We start from the raw sequence: 27,444 nt of genomic DNA, 5'->3' as shown, positions 1-27,444 counted from the left end.
GGTAACGGACTCTTCCGGACCTTGTGCTGGCAAGCACACACAGGAATCAGGCCTAGGATCACCTCAGACAAAGTTTCTTTGAGGATCACTCCAACTGAACTGCTGGACTCAGAATCCCAACCATGAATAGAAGTGCAGGTCCCATGGTCTGACCATGCAGTGCAAGTGTCAAAGCTGAGCCTCCTCAGAGGCAGTCTATTGGAACCTGCAGAGGACACCTGGTACCACAATAGGATGAAGGACAGAACAAGCCCCAGCCTTGTGTTGGCAGTGAAAATCTGGGCTAACAGAGACTCTAAGGTAGACTGTATCAGCAGTGGATTCTGGAGAGATTTCATCATGTTTGGAATAACGAGATTGGCAGCAAATCAAAACTGTTGACTATCAAAACCACTTGAGCAGGACCCTCAGAGCATGCCCCACAATGGGGACCTGGGATGGGTGGGAGGCTGGGTCGGGTTTCTCCCTTTATTCTCCCCTTTCCCCAGATCTAGAAAAAAATTAATGTGGAAGCAATGGTTTTACCTACTTTCTTGTAGCCCTTGACCTTTTGTGCCCTAATCAACTATGTGAAGATTATCAAAATAAAATAATAATAATAATAAAGAAGTGCAGCCCAGGGACCTGTAAACTTCACCAGAGCCCTCTCAACCAACTGACCCAAGTCCACAGCCTGAACAGAGCTGATGGATCATTATGATGCTAATTCTTCCTTGGTTGCAAAGGTTCAGCTTCCCCACGAATACGAGATGGTGAGTCTTTCCCTGGAAGCTTACAAGCAGGGCCACCGCAAGGTGATGGCATGGAAGAGCCGTAACAGCATTGTTCAGCATCACGGGAGACAGCAAGGGAAAAGTAGCGGCTAGCAGGGTCCTTCTGCAAGAGGAAGAAATGAGGAAATTTAATAAAACAAAATATACCCATTCCCCCAAACAGCGAGCCATACCACCTCTTGGAGGAAAGGATCAAAGAACTCTGGTCCTCTTGAAAGCCGGAATGGTGCTGACTTTTGTGGGGGGGTTGGGGGGTGGGCTGGGGGTAGAGCAGGGAGGGAGGGTGGTAGGGGAGGAAAGTCATGGCTGTGATACTGGGGCTTCCTTTCATTCTTTCTAGAGGCAAAAGCAGCAGTCATTTGAATGCTGTGGAAGGGCTTTGCTGCTAACACAAAAGAGCAGACGGTGCCACTTATTTCTGAAATTGGATGCAATCATATCTGTGAATCACGCAGCAGCAAACCACCGTAATCTGCATTACAATGCATTATCCTGCCACGCCGGTAACTGCAGTCTACCGCAGCAACAGAGACACTTTGCGGTGACCTGTGCCGAGTCTGGCAGAAGTGGCAAGCCACGCTAAGGCAGCAAAGTGACAGAAAAGAAGGGCTTTCTGCTGAGGAAAAAAAAGAGCAAATTACAACAAGAGTCAAGTCTCAGCTAATGCAAGACTAGCATCTTCTTGTTCACAGTTTGCATAATTAGATATCATGAATAGGTTTTTGTATTGTTCTAAAAATACTCCTGCTTTGTTTAAATCAGCGATTTCCTTAACAGCATGACTTTGCTACCAGAATTAGTGAGGGAGTTAGGGCAGCAGCAGAGATGAGGTACTTTTAGTTAACATTTAGAAAAAAATAATCTCTTTGTGGAATATGTCCTCCCTCTGCTAGAAATTGTAAAAAAAAAAAAAAATTTAAAAAAAGACCCAGGTTTTCCATACTGCATACTGCATATGAGGAAGGGTGGAAGGGCAGCTACTGGACCAGAGATGTGGACTGGGTCCTGGGAGGAAGAGGGGCATGCTTAGAGTCCCGATCCCAGTTCTGCTCCAATCGCTTTGTATAACTTTTGTAAAATAAGGCATTCTGAACTGCTACAAACATCATCACAAATTAAAATCATTAATACAGTGCATTGGGATCCAGGGTAGCAATACTTAGCATTGTAGATTATAACCTCTAGAATCCAAAGGGAAAGCTAAGCAAGTTTTTGGCTTCCCTGGTGGTGTGAGTCATCATATCCCTTGAAAGGCGACAGACTGGGGACATGTTGCTTCACTTGCTGATATTCCACCACTTTTCCCTTTTCTTTCTCATTTACTCTCAGTCTGTGTGTCACAAAGAGCATCCCTCTTGCTGGGGAAGAAGTAGACTCCAGGTTTTTTCTAGTCATGCCATGAAACATGTGATTTTCCCCTCTTCCCAACTCTCCCCAGCCTGCCAGTCTGAATGGCTACATTTTAAGAACAGTGGCAATGATGATCCAAGTGATCTAATGTAGGTTGTGTCTTTTTTTTTTAATAATTACTTGGTTTTTCTTTTCTTTTTTTCAATTGGAAAGGCAGATATACAGACAGAAGGAGACACAGAGACAAAGATCTTCCATCTGCTGGTTTACTTCCCAAGTGGCCACAAAGTCTGGAGCTAAGCCGATCCGAAGCCAGGAGCCAGGAAATTTCTCCAGGTCTCCCACATGGGTGCAGGCTTGCAAGGCTTTTGGCCATCCTCTGCTGTTATCCCAGGCCGCAAACGGGGAGCTGGATGGGAAGTGGAGCAGTCAGGAGACGAACTAGTACCCATATAAGATCCCTGTTGTTGCAGGGTGAGGATTTGGTCAGTAGGCCATTGTGCCAGGCAAAATTTATTTGTTTTTATTGAAAACACAAATTTACAGAGAGAAGGAGTGACAGAAATATCATCCATTCACTGATTCACTCCCCCAAAGACTACAGTAGCTAGAGCTGAGTGAGCCAATCTGAAGCCAGAAGCTTCTTCTTAGGTCTCCCACAGAGGAACAGATCCCCAAAGACTTAGGACATCCTCCACTGCTTTCCCAGGCTGTATGCAAGGACCTGCATGTGGAGCAACCAGATATCAACTGGCACCCTCTATGGGATTCTGTGCTTGGAGGTGGATGATTAGCCAGTTTAGCCTTGTGCCAGCCCTGTGGACTGTGTTTTAGTATTACGTGCCAGCAGGACCCCAGGAAGGGGAGGCCACAATAAAACTGTGTGTTTATTTTTTCAGATCCAAAGAAAGCATGAACAGGGTGGAGAGTCCTAAGGGGCCACTTAAACACCCAGCAGCATGGGCACTCTCCTTGCCCACCTTAGTAGCTGTTGATCAAAATGGTTCCTTGTGGAGACATTGGAAATTACTGTGATTGGGTCTTCTAGAGCTGCCCTAATGTCCAGTTTGATAAAACATCCTAAAAGGCATCCAAAGGACAGGCTTGTGTTACTCTTAATGATTATGCACTTTTAACCCTTGTGACTTTAAATATGTATTAATGTCCTGTAGGTTTCTAGTGACTATGACAAGGGAAACAGCACCAGAGCCTTTATTTTATTTTTGCTTTTAGTATGCAACAAATAAAATGCATCTCCCAACAATTCTTGTGTTTATAGAGTTTTCTAAAAATCTAGTCCTCATTCCTCTTTTGTAAGGAAAAATAACAATGGCCATCAGAACCATTCTATGATAAAGGATGCCTGGTGACTGCTCCTAGTTCTGTTAGAAAAAGCGAGTTCTTTCACCATGGTTTCCAGACTATGCTAGCCTGAGAGCTCAGCAAATGACACTGTCTCCTCTTTTAAGTCACAGGCACAAGGAAAATTCTATCCTGGTGCAGACTCTGGAGATACTGGTGATTGATGAGAGTGGAAGGGGCTTATGTTTTATCACATCAAGAAAATTAAAGACTGGGTCATCCTCTGCGGGGCAGTTAGTCAAGTACCCTCCTTCAATGCCAACATCCCCTGGTTGCTCTGCTTCTGATTCTGCTCTTTGCTAATGCACCTGCCAAGAACAGTGGGTGATTGTCTTTGGCTCCAGGCCTTTGGAGACCCAAGACTGACTTCTGAGCCAGCCCTGACTGTTGAAGGCATTTGGGAAATGAATCAGCATACAGAAGATTCTCTCTCTCTCTCTCTCTCTCTCTCTCTCTTTCTCTCTCTAATACATAAATAAATGTAAAGAAAAAATTAAACCGAAGATATCCCCCAGGTAGCTCCATCTTTCCTTCACAACCAATTAGAACTTAACATTCAACTCCCATCTAAAGTCTTAATAAACTGCCTTCTCAAATATTTGAGAAGGTGACAGGGTTTTTAAGTCTGTTATGAAGCATGAACTTGTTTCATTTAAACTGAAACTATTCTCTCCATAGATCTTCAGATACAGTGACCAGTAATGTGTGTCATATTGCAGGTAGGAATACAAACCCTGTTCTGCAAGAGTAATTTAACACTTGTTCACAGCTTCTAGCTTCTAGTCTAGAAGAACTTGGTCTCCTCTAAGTGAGGTAAGGCTGTATCTCATGTTTCCAAGTGAAAGGCATCTTTTCCAAAAACCAACAGCCTTCATATACCTCTACAGATAAAACTTTGCATACCCATGTGTCTTACTATTATATACTCTATAGGCATAGCCAGGTACTCAGTTTTAATCAGTAACATCAAATGTAGAGTAAGTCTACTTGTAAACAACTTCAAGGGGTATTTAAAATTTTCACTTATTAAAACCAAGGGGTGGAATTTTCCAAAGTGCTAGACTCTGCTGAACCATGAATCCTAATGCAGTTTAATTGAATTGTGTGTAAGTTCTAGGATAAGTTTTAAGCACATTACAAAGTACTTCATGATCTCTTTTCTTGTTTCAAGGCCTGGCACATCTGTTCCTGATTTCTTATGCCAGGAAAGGTAAAAACAACCCAAGGAGGGAATGTAGATTGGGATAATTCTATATTGATGTGCTCACATGCAAAAAAATAAAGTTCCATCAGACAGGCACTGATGTGAGGCAAATCCCCTTTCCTTGGCCCCTTCTCCAAGGAAAGTGCCTGTTCACCCTGTTGATTATAAGTGAAGCTCGGACAAGGGGGCATTTTGGGTATCCGATAACTGCACTGTAATTCTTCTGAAAAGTGTTTTTATTGTTTCTAAATTACTGGTTATAGTGAGCAGCCCTGGTGACTTGGGGAGGAGAGGCATTTTGAACAAAAACATTCAGGCTTGAAGTTGCTCTCTGTACAAGATCAACAGTTACGGATCACCTGTGTCTCTCAGTATGGCTTCTGCTTCCAAAGTGTCTCTGCCAAGTCACAAATTGCAATTGAAGAGCACCCAGGGCACATATCAAGAGTGACAGGATCTCCAAATGGAACTTTGAGCTCACGGAGGAAACATGCTTTTGTCACAGCCCCACAAGCCAACAGAAGCCATTTTTCACTTCTCCAATGCATTTCCCATACGTAAAGATACATGCCGTACAGAAGCATTCGCCAGGGGCTGCATTTTGGTGAATTTGTTACAAGTAATATATATTCTAAAGTAAAGGCATAAAGAAATTCTGTCTTTTCATATACCCACCTTATTCTTCATTTTGTCTTCCCAAAGACAGGTTGGCAAATGTGTCACAACTGAGAGACTCAAACGTGCTAGGGTGGCTTTGAAATCATCTGTCTGGTGGATGTTTTGTATGTTATATGCATGCTGCCTAATAGCCCTGTGTTTCAAACGAGTTGATGTAATCATCACATCACTTTTCTTCAATTTACTTGGTTGGTTTCAAGACCTTCTTGAATTCCTCAGAATCTTTGAATTCTGTTTATTGAAGTGTAGGTGAAATCACAAGACAAGTGATACCTCTTAGAGACAAGGGGATATTATCCAGATTACAGCAGTTTCTGAATAATAATGGATTTAAGAAGCAAAACCAGAATGTTATCCACTGTGGGTATGGGTACCATTCCCAGCAGGTCTGGCCTTGCCCCCTGGAGAAGACCAAAATGTCAGTTTCATTGCACTATTGTGGTCACTATTGTAATAGCAGAGGATAATAGCTAGGGATTTTTTGGTTTCAAACAACTGATTTGTGATGCAAAACTGCTGAATACTTCTGGTTAGAGAGTACATTGTTCTCTTTGCTTCTCTCTAAAGTTAAGACCTTGGCTATTGGACCAGAAACATTGAAGTCTGTCTTGCATTCTAGGTGGTATTGTTGCTTCTTACACTATAAAAAACAGCAGATGGCTTTTCTGTTCCCATTTCCTCCATAGCATTCCCTACACTATTCCTCTCTCCAGCTTACTGTAATCTGAACAAGACATGTAACTCATCTTTTTTGTCAGTTCGGGAGCCATAGATGAAAAAGGAAGTATTTTTTCATCTGTTCTGAACACAAAGAACCCTTAATCAGCTGTTTTGAATTAGGGGTTGAATTTCTTTCATGTTTTAAAGATCAGAGCATTGAGAATTATACTGTGTATAAGCTTAAAGAACTATGTAAGATTTGCAAATGTTGGCACATGGCCAGTATGTCACATATACAGGCAAGTCTACTCCATTAAGTTTGTGGAAAATGAAATTGAAAGATAAGTTTATTTTGATACTAAAAATGTGAAGGCCAGGCATAGGAGGGGATCTACAAAAATTTTATGGAAAATGTGTATTGTGGAAAGAATTATGCATGTACTTTAATTCTTTTTGCACCAAAATAAGCTTATTTTTAAATGATATTTTCTATGAATTTTTTGAAGTGTCCTCATATTTTGAGAGTAGCATAAAAGGAAGTAGAGGAAGTATAGAACTTATAAGTGAAAGAGAATAATATTCAGGAAAATTGAGAGTATTTGTCACAGTGGATGCCTGTAACGGAGGAGCAGTTTCATAGCCCAGAGCCACACCTCCCTGTCTCCTGTCCCTGGCTAAGACGTACGTGAGTAGCTGAATTCACGCACTTAAATAGGACTCTGTGGCATCTTTCAATAAAAATCTGCTTTGGCTTGTGAAGCAAAGAGGAACAAGCCGCCGTGGAGTCACAGGGTGGAGACCAGGTTCCTGCTCCACCGTTTCTACCTCCCAACTGGGTGAACCCTCAAGTCTTTTGGGGCTTTTGTTTCTTCCACTGAAAACCGTGAGACTGGGCCTTAAAACTGTCAGAAGTGCTCACTCAACTGTAAGAACCTTGAACTTCTGTATTTCTTGGCTGCTTTGAAGAGACCGTAGATGCCAGAGCGCCTGAATCTTCTGGCAGCTGGAATTAAACAGGCCTGCAGCTGAGCATGAATTCTCATATGTGAACAGTGACAGGGTCAGGGGTGGAGGTGGAGTGCAAGGAGATTTTTTGACTGTTTTGAGCTTATCGAAGCCATAAAACAAAAACAAAAGGACCTGATCACAGGTGTGCTTCCATACATGGGCATGTGCCTTTTTATTCTCATAAATCTAATTACCAAGAAGCCTTTTCAGAAAGATTAAAATTGTGGAAGAGTATGTTGAAGAAGAAACACAGTTGGTTCTGACATGCTACAGCATATCGTTTTAGCCATGTCATTGAAGTTAGCGGGTCTCAGTCTATGCAGTGGAGTCATCGTGTATTCAATGCTCATACAATCTCTATATTATCTAAATCTTCACATATATTATCTATACAAGGCATATATAATCTGTAAACAGTCTACACATAAGTTATCTAAAAGATCTATACATTATATATTTTCAAAGATGGAATCTATGTGCTGGGTGTCTTAAAAAGAAATGAGATGATAGATTTAGAAGTATTGCATAAAATACTGCAGTTTAAATGAGCATTATAGTCATCCTTTACAGTCACACTTATCAATAAACCCAAAACAATGCCTTATTATAAGATTGAGTGGCCTACCAGAAAAAATCTCTTCCCAGATCATTTCAGAAGGCATCACCTCTGTGAATGCAAATAGAACCACATTTGAAAAATGTTCTGTAAGAACTCTGAGCCTTCAAAAACCAAGTGCTTCCCACCTAAGATGATAGATGCATGCTCATTGAAACACAAAAATGGCATTAGGTAGCCACAGTTTACTGCTGTGAAAATCCAAGTCCCCATAGAGATCAAGTGACATGTCCAAGGCAGAACAACTAGATTCCCAAGTTAGATTCCTGGGCCCATGTTGCTCATCCACTGTTACACACACACACACACACACACACACACACACACACACGTATACACACTCACACAAGGTTTTCCTCACTAACATTATTCTAGCTAAATTTAGTAAATTTATGGGTAATACCCTTGGCTGAATGATCATTAGTATGCCAGAGCATTGGTATTAATTACTTAAAACATTTGAGAAAAATAATAAGCAGCTGAACAGACAATAAGGTTTGGGCATGGGGGAAATAAGGGATTTAGCATCTTTCTCTCCATGCCCATTGCACTAAGTGCCGCCTAAGATATGCCTGAGCATTGAGGGTGTTGTCGGGGGAGGCACTGGAGACATGTTCATTCAGCCATTACTAATGGATAAGTGAATTCTGTCTAAAATTTCACTTGGAGGCCAAGAACTATCTAAATATGTCACTGTTTAAACCGCTATAAAATATGGTGTACAACTTCTGATTTTTATTTCAAAATATGTTAATCTTTCTTTATTTATTTCTCCCAAATGTTTTTAAAACAATCTCACTCTGGGACAATTGGGTCTTGTGTACTTGTCAAATTCTAGTAGAAAGCAAATTTTTATAACCAAATTATAAATCTTTCAACACTGAGGCTTATTTATGATGGAAACACTGACAGAATGCTAACTATGGTGGCTTACAATGACGATATATGCGCCAATGAGGTAGAATTTCCAAATGGGACAGATGCTAAAATTATTTAGCATCTGTTTTAATGCCTTTTCCTCAACATTGCATACCATCCCTTAATTTCAAGAATATCATATCTATTTTTGCAATTCATTTTTTTAGATCTAACATCAACAGTATTCATCACTTAAATAAAAAGGTCTTAATGGCTCAGATTTTGGGGGTATTTTCCTTAGTGATTAAGATACCTGTGTTCCACATGGTAGTGTGAGGGGTCAGTTCAGGGCCCAGCTCCTAAACCCAGCTTCCTGCCAATGCAGACTTTGGAAGGCAAAACTGACAGCTTCAGTGATTGGTTTTCCACCACCGCATGGGAAACCTGGATTGTATTCCTGGCTCCTGGATCCAACTCTAACTCGGTTCTAGCTATTGCAAACAGTTTTTTTTTAAAAGATTTATTTATTTTGTTACAAAGCCAGATATACAGAGAGGAGGAGAGACAGAGAGGAAGATCTTCCGTCCGATGTTTCACTCCCCAAGTGAGCCGCAACGGGCCGGTGCGCGCCAATCCGATGCCAGGAACCTGGAACCTCTTCCGGGTCTCCCACATGGGTGCAGGGTCCCAATGCATTGGGTCGTCCTCAACTGCTTTCCCAGGCCACAAGCAGGGAGCTGGATGGGAAGTGGAGCTGCTGGGATTAGAACCGGCGCCCATATGGGATCCCAGGGCGTTCAAGGTGAGGACTTTGGCCACTAAGCCATGCCGCCGGGCCCTATTGCAAACAGTTTTGAAGTAGAACTCATGAATGGAGCATGTCCATGGTTACTGTGTGTGTGTGTGTGTGTGTGTGTGTGTGTGTGTCTGTGTGTGTGTGTCTTTGTCTCTCAAATTTTAAAAATTGGTGCAGATTTTTTTAAATTGCAAAACTCTAATTTCCACAGTAATTGGTTTTAAAAGCAAGACACAAGCAGAGCAATAGCCCATAGCCATTTGATGTTTATTCTTAAAATTAATTCAATTTGGTCAGTTGTCCAGCAGGGAAAAAAAAATGACATTTTGCTTGTACCTCTAAGCCACAGTTCAGAGTGGAAGGGGAAATGCAAATTCAACCCTTATTTTAAAAATCACTGACTTCAGATTTTTCTAAGAGGCCAGGCAACTTTTTGACCATTTGAGTAATAACAAATGACTAACATTGCACCTTTTGTTTTTTAATCAGTGTTTAACAGGCTCCATAGATCTAGGTTTATAATGAATTTCTTTTTAAAGGTGACAAAAATTGAGGCACCGATGAAAATAACCGATTTAGAAAGTCTCAGACAGCCGAGGGGACATAGTATCAGGAATATTCATTCCCAGATCAAAAGGTCTAATCAGATGAAGATTGCATTAGGCTCTGGAATTGTTCATGTGCTTTGTGGTGGCTGCAAACCCCTGGCCTCTCATGGGATCAATGAATAAGCCACAGAAAAAGAAATCACCTGCAAGAAACAGGGCCTGATGCAATGACTCAATGGCTAAATCCTTACCTTGCAACCACTAGAATCCTGTATGGGCGTTTCCATCCAACTCCATGCTTATGGCCTGGAACAAAGCACTAGAGGATGGCCCAAAGCCTTGGTTCTCTGTAGTCACAAAGGAGATTCAGAAGAAACACTTGGCTCATTGGGTTAGGACTGGCTCAGCTCCAGCAGTTGTGACTATTTGGGGAGTGAATCAGCAGATGAAAGATATTTCTGTTTTCTCCTTCTTTCCATAAATCTGCCTTTCCTATTTAAAAAAAAAATCATAAAAAATAAATATTGTCCTGTTGCCAACTCCAAAGTCAGAAATAGCCCTAGGAAGAAGACCACTTAATACAGAGGCAAATATATTTGAGAACTTTTCCTCTTGACATTGTGAAGAGATATTGAGACCAAATTTAAGAGAAAACAAAGGGAGAGGCAGTAGGCATGCAACTGTTAGGAAAAGCAGCACACACACACACAAACACAGCGATGGCCCACTGTGCCTGAGAACAAAGGAAGGAAGTGGGATAAGAGCAGAAACATGAAACTCACAAGATGAACCCCCTTCTTAGGGAGCCAACAGTTCTCAACCAGGGCAAGGGAGAAAAAAGTGAATGAAATAGAACCTGAATGTGAATTCAGGGCAATTTAGTAATCTCAGAGGTGTCATCATTTGGTTCAGTCGTAATTTCTTTTTACAAATGCAATCCCCTGGCTAATGTGTGCTTTTTAAGGCATCCATCTCAGCTTCTTTTCAGTTATGTAAAGCCACCAAACTGTCTCATTTATCAAATAATTTCCACTGAAACAGATGAAAGAACAATGGAGGAGAAAAAACAAAAACATCTTTGATGTGTTCCTTTATCAGAAATGTGTGTCAAAGGTCAAAAAAGCAGAACTCCAACTCTCTTAAACATGTCATTGTCATAATATAAAAACTGACTTACTAACTTAGATTATTTGAAGAGTTAAGTGCTTGTGTTATTGCAAATTAAACTAATTAGTATCATTTCCTGACAGCTGCAGAGAGTGTTAGCAATTCCACGATTTTCCTTCATCCATTCATATGGGATGCACAGAGGGGAGACAGCTTAGTGATTTAATGGAATGGGGGATCGGCTTATCACACTGAGGATGCATCTCTGTGCTCCCAGTAGAGAACAATATCTGCCCTCACTCCTTCCCAGTTCGTACGTAATTGTTGTGTTGTCAACTGATTACATAGGAAGAAGCAGACAGATGCAAGTTATTGGTAGTTTCTTAAATAGCCACAAGATGAAAATACGTTGGAATTTGTCCATCATATTTCCCTTTCAGAATTGCTGAAATTATGCACTCTATCCTTTGAACCAACGTTGTAGCTGCCCATAAAACATGCTGGAACTAATTTCCTACTGCAGCTAGCTTAATTGTTATAAAACAGTATTATAAAGACGCCCTGACTGGAGCTTCCAACATCTGTAAATGAACAGCTAAGGCAAAAGGTTACATATTTCATCAGCTTCCCTCTTGAGCTGATGAGCTGCTAACCATGAATGGTTAACAAGGCATAACAATAGGTGCTTTAGATGCCAAAATTAAGAAATTATTCAGATCGGATGTTGTCAGCCATGATCCAATCCTCATAGCAATGAGTTGCTTTATAGAGTGAAGAAATGGCACATTTCTTTGAAAACAAGCTTGAAACAGAAAAGGATAAAAAAGAACAGAAAGGCAAAAAGAAGAAAAGAAAAAAAAATTATAAAAAGGAAAAAAGGCAAGGATGTGTAAGAACAATCTAGGGAGGACCTCAGACCATAATGGATTCTTGAGCTTCATTCCTGATTTTGCTCTTGACTTTTGCATATACTAGGTCTCCAGCCCATACTTAATAAAGAACCAGAAGATGTGGCAGCACCTCTGGAACTGTATAAGAGGAAGACGCCAAAGAGAGAAATAGGAGCAGGGAGGGAGGCGAGCGGAGTCGTGTCTGCCCCACAGATTCCTTCAGGAGTTAAATAATAGACTGTCTTACAAATGAGTCAGCACTTCTTCAGTCAGATTTCAAGAGCAATCTGTTATGTTTCCTTTACTGTTTGGGGTTTGCTCTGCCTAGGGCCAAGTGAAGGATGCCCAAAAGATGAGCCACAGGACTGAGAGCTCTACCTGAGGTTATACAGTGAAACTGAGGTTTCACACAAGCAGAGATGTCAATTAAAGCAGAATCCCTGAGCAGATGGAAATTAATATATTTTTAAAACTTCCTGGTAACTGTCTCATGCAGAAAGGTTAAAAATCACTGGGCTGAAGGAAGTAGGTTCATGAAGTCTGCAGAAGAGTCAAATGGCAAGGAATGAACCCAGCAGATCTATTCAACTCTCCAAGCTGCAGCCAGGAGGAGTAACAGGAATGTAAACATCTTTGACTCCAGGGACTGATTTTCCTTCAGGAAGCTACTCTAAGGCTGGATACTATTCAGTTGTCCACACATGTGGTGCTGGTGGCATTAAAGTTTGAAATAGTTAAAAAAAAAAAACCTGCCTAAGCTTCAAAAGCAAGTAATTGGGTTAAATTATATAGCCACACAATGAAATGTTGCCTTGAAAGACCACACAAATCTTAAAAGGAATGAGATAGACCTGTAGATGCTATGGTAGACCCCTCGTAAAGTGAAGGAACAGAGTATATAATGTACTATCATTTTTATAAAAAAAATGGGAATATATGTGTTTGCATAATCATAGACTATCTATGGAAAGAGACATGAAAATCTGGTAACCATAGCTGCTGCTGTTATCTCTGGGGAGGGAGGGGACTGAGCAACTGAGACTCAGAGGGAGGGAGACTTGCCACCATATGCTGCTGAATTTTTCTTCAATGCACTGGGTAAAGATGCTGGCTCTAACATTAATTGATTTTTAAAATTAAATCTCTTTGGTAAGATAGATTCTATTTAGCTTAATTCTTCTAAAATGCTACATTGCTACTACATGTGAAGAGCGGCATTCTTATACCTTAAATTTTCTCCTGTCATTTTTTTTAAACTAATGATGCTATGACTTTATTATCTTCCTAATGAAATCAGTTAAAATGATCACCTTTAACTGGTGGTTTTTATCTAGTTTGACTTTCTGCAACAAAACTGTTGCTCATGGAGATCCTAGTAAGAACAGCTTATTTCTATAGTCCTTTCAGGACACACAGATGAAGGCTTTTATCACAGTACCTGGGGCACAGCTGGGGTGCCTTTGGTTCTGTTGAGTGGTAGAAAGATGCAGAAATGAGTGGAAGAAGGAGACAAATTTCAAAAACCAAACTGTGAACACTAAGTCTACGCCAACTAGCAAAGCCATGAATTTGGCTTTTTGAAGCCGAGTTGGTTTAATTTAAATGTGTTTCTGTCATTGTAAGATCTTCTATATTTTGCATGTAATAAAATACATAGAAAAGTTATTTTATGAAATGCTGTGACAGCTAATAGTAAATTTTTACTTGGAAAGTTTTTTGTTAAAATGAAAGTTCAACAAAACATGTTCTGGGCCTCCTATTTTACTAGCCTATGAATTCTATAAGATTTTGGTTATACTGAGAAGGCAGGGTGGCAGATGTGTCAGAAAAAATCATAAAGTAGACAAAAAGATCTCTTGTCAACTGTTTTGTTCTTATTAGGCTATTTTCTATCAATAGTTTATGTATAACATGTGTTTTTAACATATAAAAATAATCATCAGGAAACAGACATTTCAACATAATTTGGCTTTGTAAAAATTAAAATGTCCACGTTTTAAACAATTTCACTTGTAAATAATAACGCCATTCTAGAAACTGATTTTTTTTTATTGAAAATGAAACCTTAGCCAAATACTGTGCTCCTCCTATAGAATGAAGAATTACCTGGCCCGTATCTGGTTACAGACTGCTCACATTCTATCCAGGATTCGTGTATTATGTGATTAATCATAATGCCTAATACTAAAAATCTGTTTTCTGCTGGAAATAAGTTCTGGAGAAAGAACTTAGGTGTGGAGATGAGTTATTCTGTTTTGTCAGGAAAGCTCTTGAAAGATTTTGAGTACTGGATAGTTTTAAACTGGGATCTTGAAGGATGAATGGTGACAAGAAAATGACATCATCTATTGTGATATTAATGATTTCAAAGACTGAAAGTATCTATTAGCTAATTTTACCCATTAAAATGTGAACACCTTAAGGTAAGCACTTTCATCTGATTCAACCATATTATCTCCCAAGCATGCCACAGCAAGGCTGTTACAAACTGGAAGAATGAAAGGATTGGCTAATTTTAAAAGCCATGTTTAAAAAAAATGCAAGAGTATAATCTCCCAATCTTTAACAGACAACATCAAGAACAACTTGGAAACAACTCTAGTATGCATCATTTTTCAGTTGTCTAAAAAAGTGCTAGGGAAATGGTATTTCAGTTTCATTCTTGTTTATTATTTTATTTGAAAGAGTTACAGAGAGAAGGAGAGATAAAAAGAGAAATCTTCTATCTTCTGGTTCATTCCCCAAATGGCTGCATGGCCAAAATGGGGCCTGTCCAAAGCTGGGAACCAGGAGCTTCTTGCAAATCTCATACATGGGTGAAGGGTCCCAAGGCCTTGGGCCATCCATTGCTATTTTCCTGGGCCATTAGTAAGAATCTGGATCCAAAATGGAGCAGCCAGAACTCAAGCCAGGTCCCATGTGGGATGCTGAAGCCATGGGCAGAGGATTAACCTGTGATGTCACCATGCTGGCCCTAAGACAAATAGTATTGAACCATACTTTCTACTCTGAATTTAGCATCAAAAATATGTTTGTCATCTGTTTGTCCTTCATGGCCAGTTGTTGAAATTTTTTTGACCTATTGATTCTGGTGCCTAACAAAGTTGAGGTAGGTGGTCTTACCTGATGCTGATAAGTCAATGCCACTTAAAAAAGGTATATAAAGTAGAAACTCAGTTTATTGGGGTTAGGTTATGGCAGTGTCTTTCACTGAAAGAGTGCATGGCATTTTTTAAATGATTCATTGGTTCATTTGAAAGCCAGGCTGATGGAAAGAGGAAGACACATAAAAGGAAGGAGAGAGGAAGAGGGAGAGGGAGAGGGAGAGGGGGGAAAGAGAGAGAGAGAGAGAGAATGTGCTAGAGAGAGATAGGGAGAGAGAATGTGCTAGAGATAGGGAGAGATCTTCTACCTGTTGGTTCACTCCTCAAAAGCCCTCAATGGCTGTGGTTAGACAGGTCAAAGCCATGACTCAGGAACTCCTCACCAGTCTCCCAGGTGGGTGGTAGAGGCTCAGGTATTTGTGCCATCTTTTACTCCCTGCCCAGGCACATTATCAGGAAATTGGATCAGAAATGCAACAACTGGGATGCAAACCAGTGATCACATGGGAATTGGTATCGCAGGCAGCAGCTTATCTGACTGTGCCATATGTTAGCCCCAGTACATGCCATTAAAAAAATCATCCTTTTAAAGATCTATTTACTGGGAAAGAGAAAAAGGATCTTCCTCTGTCACTTCTCCTTTGTGTTCCTCTTCTTCTTTGCTTAATTAATTTATCAGCTATTTTCTTGAGCCTTAGCTCATTTATTTTTAGTCTCTATTCCAATAGCTACCTCCAGAATCTTTTCAGCATACATGTTAATTTTCTATTGGAAGCTACTCACATACACACCTTATATTCCTTTTCCCATGCTATTCTCTTCCCTGGTAGCACCAATAAATGCCTAGGGAATTGTGCTTAAATTGTTCATTGCTCATTATGTATATGATATGGTTCTAGAACCCTTCTAATACCAAAATCTAGGGATGCCCAAAACCCTTGTATAAATGCATAGTATTTGTGTATAATCTAAGCACATTCTTCTTTATTTATGAAACCATCCAAGGTGGGGTATTTGGCATGGGCACCTCTTAGAAAACCCATATCCCATAACAGATGCCTAGTTTTGAGTCACAGCTCCACCCTCCATTCTGGAGGCAGTGGTGATAGCTCAAGGAGATGGGTCCCTGCAAGCCATATGAGAAGCCCAAGTTGAGTTCCTGGCTTCTGGCTTTAGTCTGGCCCAACCTTGGCTCTGTGAGCCTTACGGAGGTGAACTGGTCCATGAAAGATCTTTCTCTATCTCTGACTTTCCCTCTCTCTTTCAAGTAAGTATAAATTTTAATACCTACTATGATGTAAATTCTATGTAAATACTACAATTTTCTCAGGGACTAATGATAAGAAAACAAAGTTTACACATGTTTAATTTGCATGGATATATATTTTTTTATTATAGTGTAAATCTGTGTATGTATAGGTGTGTGGAGATACATATATAAATGTGTGTGTGTGTGTGTATATTTTGATCTTTGGTTGAATCCATAGGCATAGAGACTGTGGGTACAGAGGGCTGGTTCCTTTAATGATTGAAATAGATAATGATGAGTCTGATCAGAGAACAAGCTGCTTGGTACATGATGATGCTCTCAGGTGTGAGGGGACAGAGGGCTTCAAGAAAGGATGCTTCACACAGAGTCACTGAGCTGTTGGTAACATGATAAGGGCAGCTTTACTCTCATAGGACAGGAGTTACTTCTCATTGGACAATGGGCTTCCTAACCACACCAGAAGAAAATTAGACTAGTCATGCCTTGGTGATGATATCTTGGAGAGAACCAACCATATTTCTTCTCTTCTCTTCTCTTCTCTTCTCTTCTCTTCTCTTCTCTTCTCTTCTCTTCTCTTCTCTTCTCTTCTCTTCTCTCCTTCTTTCCTTCCTTCCTTCCTTCCTTCCTTCCTTCCTTCCTTCCTTCCTTCCTTTATTTTTAATTGTTTTAAAGGGAAGAAATTTCTTGTATTTCAGAAATATACTTTTTAAGAACATAATGATGCTTTCCACCTTAAGTTTAAGGATTGATCAACTCAGGCATTTTTCTTACATGAAATCTGGATAGTGGGTTTCCATAAAAGCCAAAGATTTTCTTGAGGCAAAACTTATTCAACCCTTATTTATGCCTCTGGCATAGTATTTAATTATAAATTCTCTATCATATATTGATGTAAATGTAATTTTATAACCTAAAAATGTTCAGGATCATGTATGGACTGTGGTGCTGCTTTGGAAATTAGAATACAGCAATTCATAAAGTCTCTGTCACTCTGTTACTTATCATCTACTCATGCTGGTTCTCATGTGACTCACAGAACACCCACTAAATGCACATAATGATTATCTGCAGAAAGAACACGGATAGGCTCCTTGGCTGTGCATATCAGAGTGAGGGGATGCAGGGTGGGCAGCGGGGAGTGGAGCCCTCCATGCTTTGCTGAACAAAATATCAGTGAGGATGAGGCCCTGGTACTCCCCAGCCTCCAGACAAGCCTCAGGATTCAGCTAATCAACTGTCAATAGGCAAATGCATGTTTTTCTTTTCCCATGAGCTGATTAAAGTTGCGGTCTCTTGTAATTCATGGCATTCCATTGTATTTATTTCTGCTGGAATTTTCAGGCTGAATTACTGTAACTAATATACCACTAACTCTCTACTGCAAAATCCTTGACCTTTTGAATCCTCCTTTTTAGCAGAAAATTGGCATAAGAAATTTCAACACAATAAATGCTGTGATTTTTTTTCTTAATCTTGATCCAGAATTCATATGGTTCAGTTTAATTATGCCAGGGGCTCTTTGCCACCAGTATCAGTTTGGATTAAGGAGTTTTGAAGACCATGATGATTGGAGAAAAAGGGAGATGAGATAATTCTATTTGCAGCAGATTATTAGCGGGGACGGAAGGGGGGCACAAGAATATAAAATGTGAAATCTTTTGGTCTTCTCTAAAATAATTTGTGACCGCAACTCAATTTCAGTACATGGATTTGTTTGCCTCCCAAATCATGTGAAGAGAGAATTGTTTTAATCTTTCCTGTGTGACTGAAGAATCTTTATGCTTCCCAGCCAGTAACAAAATAATGGACCACTCATAATCAGAGCCCTTCTGTATGCAATTGGCAGAGATTTTAAGAGAAGAGATGAAATGCAGGCAGTAGAGGTTGGTATAGATACTATGTCTACAAACCAATGCGGGGCCGCTACAAGTAGGGGTCAGCAAGGTTTCTGTAAACGGCCAGTCTGTAAACCATCTTAGGTTTACCAGTTCACACAATCTTCTTCCTCATCCTCCTGTTTGTTTTGCTTTTGTTTTCGCAACTCTTTAAAAATGTAAAAACCATTCTTAGCTCACAGACTGTCCAAAAACAAAGATTGAATTTGACCACTGGCTCATGTGCCAAGCCCTCTACAGGGTCATAGGGAGATAAAGTCATTCCCCCAGTCCTCAGTCCCTGCAGGAGCTACTGCTGCGAATCACAGCACTGCCTTTCAGCTCTGCTTGAGAGTTTACCCAGAATATCTCTGAACATAGTTCCATGTGAGTCTCTCAAAAGAACACTTATGGCAAACATCATTATTCCCGTATTAGAGGAATGCAAGCAAGCTCGGAGAGGTAGGGACTGGCCCCAAAATGCACAGATGATAAGCAGGAAAGCCAGGAAGCAACACATCTTGTGATTCAAATTGTGGCTCTTTTTGTTATACTCAGAGTCAGAAAAAGTGTTGGTAGCAAGACTACCAGATAGAGAAAGCTGCAAGCATATGATCAAAGTGTCTGTCCTGACGGACTCCCAAGATTTAATTCAAAACACTTCAACCCAACAACAAGCATTCCACCACTTCTTTCCCATAGCAGTAGCCCTACAGTTCAGATACTATCACATCAATTCGCAGCCTACACAGAGTTGTGGAAACTCTCTAGTTAGCTCATGATTTCCCACCTACACTGATAAAATATGATGTGATCCGTGCTTTATTAGTGCTTTAAAAGACTGAGCAAGGAGGCGACAGTTTAGCTCCCAGGAACATACTCCAAGATATTGTAGTTGGATTGAAGAAGTAGAGAGAACAACTGTTCATTTCAGCAGCCTGCCAACAGGAGTCCGAGTGATGAAATATAACAGAATTGTTTGGAAAGACACGTTAACTCAACTTGTGTGGCCCAGAGGCTAATCAGAGTCTACATCATAAAGAATAGGCCAGGGTACATATGGGACTCATTCCTGCATTTTTATGGGTTAGAGACATGAACTGTGTATCCCGTTACCCAGCAGAATAACACTAGCTGGAGACAGATAAGGTCCAAGAAATACAATCATTTTATAGATTACATTGTGATATTCTTTTCACCCAACATCACAGGCCAACACTGTTTAGTGACATTGATTTTTTTTTTTTTTGGTTTGGACTTTTATTCACTGCTTCTTACTTTTAAAAGTGCATATCTGTAAGAAGCCTGTCACCCTGTTACATTTATGAAATGAGTGCTACCAGAGTGCCATGACCACTTGTGGGTTCTGCAGCTTGAAAATGTGGAAACATTGGAGAAGGTTCAGAAAAGACTGTGAAAAAGAAGCATACTGGAAAAATAAAGCCTCGGGGGAAAATTAAAAGGTTTATTTTTGCTAAGGTTTGAAAATACTTGAGTGATGCAGTGATTGGCAATCACATTAAAGATTTTTATAAAAAGGATGCAGAACCATTGTTTCCTCTTTTATCTGAAACGAGAATGCCAGAAGAGAAATTAGAATGTCCACTTTCAACTTTGTGGGTTCCCCATCCAGGGCAGCACAGCAGGCTGCCACTGAATTCTGTCAAGGGATCCTCATGTTGATTTTCTTTTAGTAAACGCTAAAAAAAAAAATAATGATGATAGGCGTGTGTGTGTATGTGTGTGTGTGAATTGTTGCCTATTCGAAGTCTTTGTTTTTTAAAGGGTTGAGAACAACTTAGATAGCTTTGGGATCTGAATGTTAGCATAAAAATGAATTTTCTACCTGTAGGAACCCATAACTGGCTAGCATTGCTACGTGTTTTCTAGACTGATTAAAATAATTGAGACATTATTATTTCAAAGTGGCAAAGAGTCTGTTTATGATTGATTGATTCCACAACTAATTGCTGAGTAACAGGTGTCGGTACTCCAAGAATTGTGCTCACTTGGAGCTATCACTGGGTGGAGCCAGGCATGGTCTCTGCAATCCTGTCACTCAATCTCTTGGCAATTTTTAATATACCAATCCATTCCTAGCAATAGGACAGCACTTCAATTCCTGTATTTTTATTATCTTGGACTTCATAGTGAAGAAGGACAGCTTTCAACAAGGAAAAGAGGATGACTGTTAACCTGTAAGGAATTAACTCTGCCTTCATCCTGAGATTGTAACCAATGATGAATTAAGGTGCTCCTTCCACAATCCTAAATTGTACTTCCCATTTGTGGGATGACAATGCAATGTTGATTTTGGCTGCATAGTTGTCACATGCATATTGCCTGTAGTATGACAGGAAGTTGCTGGTTCTCACCTGGGTGTCATGCCGAGAGTACTTCAGAGAGGAGCTGTAGCCTTCTCTTCTCCCATTTGTCACTTTCCGGAGGAAGGGTGAAGATCACTGTAGTTGCATCTGTAGTAAATTGGCTTCATTTATAAAAAGGTAATGAATTTATCCCGTTATTCACTGGGCTTGCAATTCACTTAGAGATCTTAATGACAATACATTTTCTTTAAAAAAAATTATAGATTTATACCCTAATAGACTGGCAATATTGTGTCTACAATTATAGTAATAGCTAACAGTCATCTCTCCTAAGGGCTAGTTCCCAGTGAATAGCCTTTCTTAAAATCTGTATGTCTTAAAATTTCTTGATCCAGTTAGTGTTATCTTTAATGCCACAGATAGTACAAGAAAGAGATAAGATTCTCTGGCTTTTCTGCAGAAATATCCAGAAAAGTGCTTTTCTCCTCAAGAGATGAAAATTCTTTAAATCCCTTGCTATATATACTTAAGAGTGCAGAAACATCTAGATTCTGTTCCAAATCTGTCTCTATGATGGATAATGATTTTTGAACACATTGCTATGATTCAAAGTGTTCCAAATACTTCTCGTGTATTATCTCATTTAATCATCGCAACAGTACTGTGTAATGAGGGCATTGAGAATCAGGGAGGTTAAATAACTATCCAGTCACATTGATAAAGGCAAGATTCACCTGCGGGCCAAATTTTCTACCTTGCTTCTCAAGAGGGAAATGGTTGGGTCTCTTCTGAAGAATTAAAAAAATCAATCAAATTTTTATAAACGCATGTCTGCATCTCTAGAATACCTAGAGTTTTTGATAATGGAGTACTCTACAGCAGTAAAAAAGAAAACATAGGTGGTTTATAACTACATATACTCATATCAGTGAGAATTTCTCAAATTTAAAGTTTTTTTTAATAGCTACATCATGCTTTAAAGCACTTAAAGTTCGGGCCCTGCGGCGTGGCCTAGCGGCCAAAGTCCTCGCCTTGAACACACCGGGATCCCATATGGGCGCCGGTTCTAATCCCAGCAGCTCCACTTCCCATCCAGCTCCCTGCTTGTGGCCTGGGAAAGCAGGAGAGGACGGCCCAAAGCTTTGGGACCCTGCACCCGCGTGGGAGACCTGGAAGAGGTTCCTGGTTCCCGGCTTTGGATCGGTTTGGCGCGTACCGGCCCGTTGTGGCTCACTTGGGGAGTGAAACATCGGATGGAAGATCTTCCTCTCTGTCTCTCCTCCTCTCTGTATATCCGGCTTTTCAGTAATAATAAAATCTTAAAAAAAAAAAAAGCACTTAAAGTTCAAGTACATGCAAACCAAACAATATAATGTTAGAGGACATAAGTCTATGGTAAAACTTGAGGAATTCCTATGCATAAAATTCAGGGTCGAGTGATCTCTGAGGGAAGGAAATGCAATAGAGGACTTTGAAGTAATCATAGTGGTACACTGGTGTATTTTGTTTATTCTAACTATTCATAGAGCATAGGCATATGATTTTTAATTATATGTCTTAAAGAAAATATTACACAAATTTAGAAAAATATCTTTATTGTAAAGTCAGTTGCAAACATAGCTTGAATCTAGCCTCCTGTTAACTAATACCTTCCTAATGAGAATTTCTATACGTCCTAATAACTTTTTTTGACATTAGGGGACCTGACATTTTTTTGAATTGTGAAAGAGTATTAGGTCATATCATAATATGGTGGTTGAGAATATACTTTCTTGTATTCACATTCCTTCAGAATTGCTTATCACACTATAAGACAAATATGGTGACTATAAGCAAATCTATACGAATCACCATCAATTATCATTCCCCACTGCTGTCTTATGATAGCATTTTCTGAGAAATACCAGAGTTCTTGCCATCCTTAGAAAAGACAATCAATACTGTTTTCTTTGTGACAGTTATTCTGAATAGAGGCAAAGCTAACTATCTTTAGCAGTCAGTTTAAGTATCATAGCAACTAATACGTGGCATCAACCCTGATGATCTTCGGATGAGAGAGTCTCTTTGCCCCACAGATTTTTCAAGTACTCCAGAGATATTGGCTGTGGTGGTTTCTTTTGTTTGCTTTTCTGGACCATGGGTCCAATTTTTCTTCATGGACCTTACTTTTCACTGAAAAGATTATTTGGCAAACTCGTGATATGTACTCCATAATAGATTGTGCCCCAAATCTACAAAATCCTGTCTTTCATTAGGAATTTCTAGGAAGCAAATTGAGCAATATTAGATGAAAATTCAAAAGCATAGCTAACATCATGAATATTGGTAGCCTACTGATTCTTGATAGAGGTACCGATAACATGCATCGGCAATTAAACAATATAATAAATAGTCATTATTATTTTAAATAATATTAAATTATAATTAAACCATTTGATTATAAATAACATAATTGAATATAGATAATGTAAAATATAAATAAATAAAATAACATACATTATAAATAAATTGTGCTGGCAAGCCTGAATGTATCTATGTGAAAAAAAGAAATAAGATCGTTACCTCTCACCTTATGAAGAAATCACTTTAAAATGGATCAAAGACCTAAATGTAAAACTGAGCACTATGAAATTGGTAGAAGAAAATATAGGAGGATACATTTCAAGACATTGGTGTGGGTGATAATTTCTTGTAGCTGATCACAAGAGTATAGATAACAGCAAGAACAGAAACTGGAGAAATAAAGCTAGATTAAAATCAGAAGTTTCTGTACAGCAAAGAAAATAATCAGTGAAATAAAGATAAACTTGACAAAAAGGAGAAAATATTGGCAAACTACTTATCCAACCAAGGATTTATATCCAGAGTATATCAGCAGCTAAAAAAATAAAAAAAGAAAAAAGAAAGAAAGAAAACATGTAACAGCAACAATAAACACTAAGCCAGTTAAGAAACGGGCAAAGGACCCAGACAGTTCTCAAAAGAAGCAATACAGAAATGGTCAATGAATATACAAATAAATGCTCAATATCAGTAACCATCAGAGAAATGCAAATCAAAGCCGCAGTGAGATGTCACCTCACCTCACTTTTGGCTATCATCAAAAAGACAAAAAGAAAGTGGGAAAAAAGGAACACTTACACAGTGTTGGTGAGAATATAAATTTGTGCAGCCATTATAGAAAATAGTAAGGATATTTCTTTAAAAATCAGAAGTTGAACTTCTATGTAATATAGCATTTCTACTATGGCTATATAAACAAAATGTACAAATTCATTGTGTCAGGTAGATTTCTGCTCCTCCATGGTCACAGCAGCACTATTCCCCAGAGCTAAAATATGGAATCAACCAATGTGTCCATCATCAGATGAATGGACAGAGAGAAACTGATGAACAAACAGACACAATAGAATACTGTCTAGCCAGAAGAAGAGTCAAATTCTGGCATTTGCAACAGAATGGTTGAAACTAGAGGATACAGTATTGAGTAAAGTCAGCTATATACACAAAAAGACAAATACCAGATGAGCCAAAATTTTTTAAAAAGCTCAATCTGAACACAAAATATTGATTACTACAGGTAGTGACAGATGGAAGGAATAAAAGGATTTTGGATAAAAGTAATAGGTGAGGCTAGGACGAGGTGTGAGTCGTTCATTGTGACAAAGATACAAACATAAGCTGTTTGTAGGGAAAAAGAAGATGAAGGGAATATGAGAACTCTGCACAACTACCTCACAATTTTTGCTTTATAAAAAAATTATTCTGAACTAGTTTTAAAAATTATACAAAAGGAGTACACAATTACTTGAAGTCTGTGGTACAGATAGACAATTTTAAAAATTCAGTATCGTCCTTTGTTTTAAAATGCTTTTTTTCCAAAATTCTGTGTTTTCTAAAGATCGTAAGTTCTGAGCCAGTCAAGAAATAAACAGGGTCCAATTGTTGTTTAAGAGGCTCACTGTATTTTAGCAAAATAATATCACATTATCTAAAGTGACTTTACATTTTTAAAGATCAGTAAGTGAAATCCAGTAGCACAGTAGAATAATTCGTCAGGATCAGTGATCCCCAAATCAAGAACAGTTTGATATCACAAAATCAAATGGCTCTCTGCTCAAATCAACTCCTTTAAATGTAACTTATATAAAAGGTCTCTTTTTACAAATACATCACAATGTCTATATCCACTCTCCTGTTGTTAAACATCTGAATTGTTCCTAATTACAGATATTTTTTCCCTTAGGGTAAATATTTAAGAATGGCATAGCTCATTCCTAAGGGTGTTTGAATGTTTGTTAACTTTTCATCCTCACCAGCATTTCATGATCAGTCTTTTTTTTTATTTGAGACACTCCTTTTGGGTAGATAGGGATGTAGCATTCTGGGTTCAGGTTGTATTCTCTAATGGCTAAATACTTTGAACATTTTTGCATATGCTACTTTGCTCTCTACATATTTTCCTTGGTGGAATAATATTCACCAAATGACTCCAATGGCCAAAGTCTTGATTAGGCCAAAGCCAGGATCCCAGAACTCCTTGTGGGTCTTCTACGTAGGTGTAGAAGTTCAAGCACTTGGGCCATCTTCTGCTGCTTTCCTGGGCAAATTAACAGGGAGCTGGATCACAAGTGGGGCAGCCAGACTTGAACTGGCACTCCTTCGGGGTGCTGTGTTCCAGATGGTAGCTTAACTTGTGCCACAATGCAGGCTGAATTATCTTTATTGCATATTCTGATTACAAGCTCTTTATTAAATATATATCTTACAAATATTTCCTCTCACTCTGGAGTTTTTCTTTTAATTCTTTAACAGTGCCATTCAAAGAGAAGTTCTTCACTTTGGTGATATGTAATTTGTCTTATTTGCTTTATGAATCACACTCTGGGTGCTGTAATTCAGAATTTTTTGCATAAATCAAGATAAGTTTTTTCTTGTGTTTTTCTAAAAATGTTACAATTCTGCTTCACATTTAGTGTGGTTATCCATATTGTATCAATGAAAAAAAATAGTCTCAGATTTGGCTGAAAGGTCATTATTGTGCATGTGAATATTCAATTATTCTAAGAGACTTTGTTGAAAATGCTGTTTGCTCCACTGAACTAACTGCATTGTTTGAAAACCCAGTGACCTGGAAGTCTTCTCTAATTTCTCTCAACAAAATTTTATAGTTTAACGGAATAAGATTTTAAATTTATCGTCTAATTTTATTTCTGAGTATTCCATAATGTTGATGCTACTATAAACAATATGGCTTTTAAGGCCAATTTCTGAGGATTCATTGATAACATTAAGAAATGCAGTTGGTTTTTGTAACCTGGATGAACTTACTGTGACTCTAGATTGATTCCATCAGATTTTCAACAGAGATGGTCTTTTTTTTCCCATTCCAGTATGGCTTTTTTTTTTTTTAACCTGATTGTATTGGCTAACATCTCCAGTGTTCACGTGGCAGCCCAAATCAAGTAGCACCTGAACCTGTGCCGGTTCCTCCAGCTCCTCCTTAGCCATGTGGAGTGGCAACATTAAACACAGAAGACTTAAGTTCCAACTGAAAACAGCATCTTTAGTTACAGCTCATCATGTGCCTGACTCCAGCATGATACGACAAGGCATTTTCCTCATCTGAACTTTGATCTGGAGACAGCCTGTGACTGATGGAGATTTCAGTTATTTCCCACACAAGCATACCCTTAAATTAGGTGGTAGTTTATCCACATATTAAATTAAACAGCAGTTCACTACATATGGAGGAAGCTTTAGGCCAAATTTAATTTAACATATCCATGTAATGGCATAATACTTTGGCATGAAAAGGAAAGAAAGAAATGTTTAATACACATAAAATGTGTGTATCGCAAAATAACTATTTTGAATGAACAAAGTCAGAAAATGTGAATATATACAGTAGGATTCTAGTTAAATAAAACTGCAGAAAATGTAAACTAGTCTATAGTCACAGATAGTTAATTGTGGCCCATGGCAGAAGGTGAGGAAGGGATGTAAGAGAAAGATTACAGAGGAAAGAGCATAAGAAAATTTTGAGGGATTGTGACTATGTTTGATTGCCAGTATAGTTTCACCAATGTACGTGCATATCATAGATACAAGTATATCGATATAAATAAATGCAGTGTATCGCATGTCAATAGACATTAACAAAACTGCTAAGTTATGACTGTCTGCCCTTAATCAGTCAAGAATTCGTCAGAGTCTCCAGTTACACTTAAAATGTTCCCTGGTTCATCCCAAATGACATAAACCATAATTGGAAAATTAAAAATTCATTAACTGTAGTCTGAATAATTTTTGAGTACAGAGTACAAAAGGAGCAGTTGTTTATCAAATTAATGTATTCAATTAATGTTCTTATTTAAAAAAAACTTTTGAAATGATATCCAACCAACTATAAAAATCTACTAGAAATAGCACCATGTGAAACTTGAACTGGAATATAAAATGAAAATTATGTGCATGTCCAAACCAGAATGTGCATAGAGATTCTGTGTACAATTCTAAACAGGCTTTTCTCTTGCTATAATTCTAACTCTATGATGAAAAATATCTTTTCCTAAAATGTATAATTACCCTCTGTCACTCTTAAATCTCCTCTGGTGTGTAAGCTTGCTTAATAATGGTGAACAGATGAGCAGAAATTAAAAATAAAGGCCTTCTACCAATTTAGCACCCCACACATAATGTACCTATAATGATGGTTTGATTGCCAGTGCCCATTATTTTGTTGCTGTCTTTTTTTCTATTACTGCACCAGAACCCTGGGTTTCAAAGAGAATGCAGCATCCTGTTCTGTAAAACCAGAGCAATTTGCATGAACACCAGCTTTAGCCTGGATTAGAAAGATGCATAGAATAAAATGGAAAACATAATGTGATACCATGTGGGCCATTTAATGTCAGTAGCACTCTTCACTTAAATATCATATTACCTTTTGGTTAATTTATTTTCCAAAAAAGAAAAGTGAAGATCGTGATTTTTTTCCAGTAGAATATGGAAGAAAA

The sequence above is a fragment of the Ochotona princeps genome, chromosome 5, assembly GCF_030435755.1.
Source record: "Ochotona princeps isolate mOchPri1 chromosome 5, mOchPri1.hap1, whole genome shotgun sequence".
Lineage (NCBI taxonomy): Eukaryota > Metazoa > Chordata > Mammalia > Lagomorpha > Ochotonidae > Ochotona > Ochotona princeps.
The sequence above is the reverse complement of the archived record's forward strand: the minus strand, read 5'-3'. Positions refer to the sequence as shown.